The sequence below is a fragment of the Microtus ochrogaster genome, linkage group LG4 (assembly GCF_000317375.1).
Source record: "Microtus ochrogaster isolate Prairie Vole_2 linkage group LG4, MicOch1.0, whole genome shotgun sequence".
In the NCBI taxonomy this organism is placed as follows: Eukaryota; Metazoa; Chordata; class Mammalia; order Rodentia; family Cricetidae; genus Microtus; species Microtus ochrogaster.
The window spans coordinates 66518641-66523391 of NC_022030.1; the positions used below are offsets into that span (position 1 = coordinate 66518641).

Sequence of the window (4751 nt, forward strand, 5' to 3'; positions counted from 1 at the left end):
ATCAGGTTCAGTGTGTTCGGTACTGGGTCTGAAAAAAGCATGGGTTAAAACCGGACTCGCTGAACATAATAAACAATGAGGACTGCTGAGAAGTCAAGAACAATGGCACTGGGTTTTGATCCTACTACATGTACTGGCTTTGTGGGAGCCTAGGCAGTTTGGATGCTCACCTTACTAGACCTGGAAGGAGGTGGGAGGTCATTGGACTTCCCACAGGGCAGGGAACCCTGACTGCTCTTCGGGCTGATGAGGGAGGGGGACTTGATTGGGGGAAGGAGAGGGAAATGGGAGGCGTTGGCGGGGAGGAGGCAGAAGTCTTTAATAATTAAATAAATAAATAAAAAAAGAAAAAGTTGAACTTCTACTAAATATTAGAAAGACTTTTAATATATGAATGAAATCACTAACTTCTTTGGATTCACCCAAAGAAATTAACAAAAACAGAAGTTAGCCTGCCTGATCAACTTAGAAGTTAAAGCAGGAATTACCTAAAATCAAAACCAAACTTGTATTGTACTTTGAAGAATAGGGCCAAGAAGAGTGAATCTCTTGTTGAACTCTTAAAGAGTCCTCATTTTCTCTTACCTCTTCTCCTATGTGTGTTTATGGATGTAGGAGGATTTCTGGAATTTACAGGCTCTGTAAGATAAAAAGGAGAAAACTATTATGTTATGGGAAATTATTTTAAGATGTGTAACAGATGCTTAGGCTGTGGAGCATTTGTTTAATGATGCAAAGATGTGTTGCATTCTTTTATGTTGTATTTGTTAACTCTGCGAAGCTGTGTTACTCTGCCTGCCTAAAACACTTGAGAGTGAGGCAGGAGAAAGGAAAGGTGGGGCTGCCAGGCAGAAAGAATAAACAGAAGGAGAAATCTGGGAAGAGTAAGGAGAAAGAGCAAGGAAAGGAGGAGAGGAAGATGCTAGTGGACAGTTACCCAGTCCCCCAGCTCCCCAGCCCCCCAGCCAACCATGTAGTAAGTGTGAAAGAAAGACTACAGAAGTAAGAAAAAGACAAATGTCCACAGGCCAAAGGTAGACAGGTTAATTTAAGAAAAGCTGGCAAGAAACAAGCCAAGCTAAGGCCAGGCATTTATAATTAGCCTCTGTGTGTGTGTGGTTTATTTTGGAGCTGGGTGGCGGTTCCCCCAAAGGACCCAAGAATAAAGAGTAAAAAGAGCAAAAAACCCAAAAGAGTATTAAGAGTAATAAACAAAACAACAACACCGTTATTTGTACTCAAAGCTAATTTTGTGGCTCTGCATCAAATGAGGCTATGTTCCCAGGACAGTCTGAAGGAATGCTTCTCTTCTATTGAACCTGGTTCCAGAGGCCCTAGTCTGAGACTGAACCCATCCTGGATTGCATTTTAATTCTTTGTGGTCCTCTGTCCATGGCTCTCGAGCACCAGTAGCTCTAGTTTTCTCAAGTATAAATGAACAACAACCTAGTTACCAGGGCTCCCTGCTAAGGTTCTGTAATGACCAGATAACTGTTTTCTTCCTTAAAATCCTATAAAAAAAACTTAACATATGCCAACATATTAACCATAATTTAGACAGGGATATCTGTAGTTGCTTTTAAAAAAAGATTTAAGGATTCTGAGGAGGCAAGCGCGGCCTCCTAGTGTGCACCCGCTGTCCCCAACACCCCCCCCCCCAGCGGAAGCAGAGGACAGCTCAGCACAGCAGCTGGCTTCTGAGAAGGAGCCCAAATTGCCAGCCAGGCCCCAGGGATAAGAGGGAGGAGGAGGGGAGGGAAGAAGGAGGAGGGAGGAGGAGGAGGAGGAGAAAGAAGAGTCTCATTGTGGAAGGCAAGAGAGAAAGAAGAAAGTAGAAAGATTGACAATGCAAGTGTCTTCCTTACACAGAGAGCCATTTACAATTGCACAAGGGAAGGGTCAGAAACTTTGTGAAATTGAAAGGATACATTTCTCTCTGAGTAAGAAAAAAAACAGATGAACTTAGAAATCTACACAAACTGCTTTACATCAGAGCAGGCACAGTGTCCTCATTAAAGAAGAATATGAGTCAGTTTAGTGACTTTCCATTATAAAAAGAAAGAAGAAGTGCTGAAAAAGTCTAGAAATGCCATGTTAAACAGCATCTGTGAGGTTCTTGATTTAGAGAGATCAGGCATGAAGAGCAAACCAGTGAAGAGGATCTGGAATTTCTTAATGCATCCAAAGCCAGCTGGCAAACCATTGCCAAAATCCAAAAAATCTTCAAGCAAAGGTAGTAAAAAAGGAACGGAACAGTTCTGGAACAACAAGGAAGTCAAAGCAAACCAAATGTTCTGAAATGAGAAAAAAAATAAGGAAGAGTCTTCAGAAGATGAAGAGAAAGAAAGTGAAGAGGAACAACCACCAAACAGACAGCTATAGAAGAAAAGGCAAAAACCAAAAGCTGCTGCTGAAAGTAACAAGTCTGTAAGAAGTGCTGATGTTATGAAGGCAGACAGCAGCGCCACCAGAAGAATCAAAACAGTTCCAAAAAAGAATTTGAATCTGAAGATAGTTCTGATGATGAACCATTAATTAAAAAAATTGAAAAAAAAAACACCTACAGATAAAGAATTAAAGGAAACAGTGAAGAAATTACTGGCTGATGCTAACTTGGAAGAAGTCACAATGAAGCAGATTTGCAAAGAGGCACATGAAAACTATCCTGCTTACAATCTAACTGAGAGGAAAGATTTCAGTAAAACAGCTATAGAAGAGCGAATCTCTTCAACTAGAGGACAAACGGTTGCTCTCGGATTGGAAGGTCTGATTTATACCAGCAAAGAGAATGTGTTTTCTTTTTAAGTCTATTGTTGGTAGAACTTGCTGCTGACCCTTGAGTGTTAAATATATTTGAGCCTGCTGTTTTAAATTGCATTTCCTTGCAATTTTCAGTTTAAGTCTTGCATGGCACTAATTGTTTCTCGCTTTTATAGTTGTACATTTTGGATTTCTTTAGTGTAAGGTCATAGATTTCTGAACTGTTGTGGATTTTAGTGCACTTAATGTTAGCTTAAGACACTTTTAATCAAAGCAAAAGCTATTATAACCAGCATTTATATGTGTAGAGACTATTGCAGTATTTAGTAAATGAAATATTTTGAATACACCTTCTGTCAGTGTGAACGTAGTGGCAGTATGTTCATCATATTAGAGCACAGCTGCTCAGATGGCCGAGTTGGAACTTTTTCTGCATGCATATATATGTCAAATTGTCAGCATGACAGAAGTGACAGATGTTAGTTTTGTATTTTTAAAAACCAGTTTGTTGTATATAATTTTTTAAATTTCTTTTGTGCAGATCAATTTTTAAGCTCATGTAGGTAGGTGTCTTTACACTTGTAACTAAGGAATGCCAGTGTTCAGCCAGGCAGCATGACAGAGCGGTCAGTGCAGTGGTGGCAGCACTGGAGGGAACTGTCCACTTTGCTCTCAAAGTGTCATCAATTTGTGGTATGTTAACTGTCATAGAAATTTTATATTGAGGATAAACCAAAATCAACACATCAGAGTTTCAAAAAACTGGGAAAGGGTGAGCACACTTGACTTATATATAAGTCAATTGATAGTAACTAGTAACTAAACTTCTTTGACCATTGTAATAATTATGATTAAAGTATCAGATGTAATGCCAGAAGATGGTATATGAACAGTGTATGGTAACTCTTATTAAAAGGGTCAGATTGTAATGCTGGCAATGCAGGTATCTTTGAAAGCATTTCTCAAAAACCATACATTAAATTTCTTTGATGTATTCTAGAAATGAAATCTGTTTGATTTTTAAATTTTGGTCTATCAAGTAAAACAGTCTGCCCCTCAATTTAAATTTTGTCTTTTGACTGTCCTAATAACCTATTTCTGAATTATAAAAGTAAGCTGCTTTGACAAGTGTGACAATTGATGTACTTGCCTCCTCATGCAAAAAGTGCTACCCTAGAGTTGCAGCATCAAGGCTTATGGAGAATGCTTGGATACAATTCGAGCCATTACAGTTCAATTTGGACATCCCATAGTCCAGAAGTTGCAATTCTAGCCAACTTCTGGTACAATCTAGTGTCTTGAGCATGTGATTTCACAGGCCCCCTTTCCCTCATTTGATTCTAAGTCATGGATATTGATCATTGTACCAAATAGTAGAATTATCTGGAATCCCCTGGTTGTGAACAAGAAATCAATTTAGTAGGAAATTCCCTAATAAGAAATTTTAGAAATACCCTGAATCTGCTTAAAAAGCTTGGCCTCCATCCATGCACATGGGTCTGCTTTCTAAATTACCAGAACAGTAGGTTAGTGAAACCCCATTTTGATGACTAAGGCAGATGGAATTCACTGTCAAGGTACCAGCTGAAATCCCCTGGCCTTTTTCTTCCTGAGACTTGACTTCCTACTCACCCCACCCCATTCTTACTCATCTTTTTGAATTCCCATTATCTCTTGTATTTCTTGTAGGGAAACTTGGAAAGTCTTATGTTAAAGAGCCTGAAGAGATAGTTCCGTTGGTAAGGTTCTTGACACACAAGCATGAAGACTTGAGTTGGATCTCTACAATCCATGGTGACTCATACATGCAATCCCAGAGCTAGAGAGATTCATTGGCTAGACAGTGTAGCTAAATTGTTGAGTTCTAACACCCCCCCCACCAGAGACCCTCTATCAAAAAGCAAGGTGAATGTCTCTTTAAGAGTAGCACCTGATACTCACCTCTGGCCTCTACAAGTACACACACATGTGAATGCACACACACACACACA

At 39.5% G+C, this 4751-nt stretch overlaps 1 pseudogene; it reads left to right on the forward strand.

Annotated features, from left to right (window-relative positions):
- The first annotated feature begins 1787 nt into the window (after positions 1-1787).
- On the forward strand, positions 1788-2805 carry LOC101995978 (annotated as a pseudogene).
- The last annotated feature ends 1946 nt before the right edge of the window (positions 2806-4751 follow it).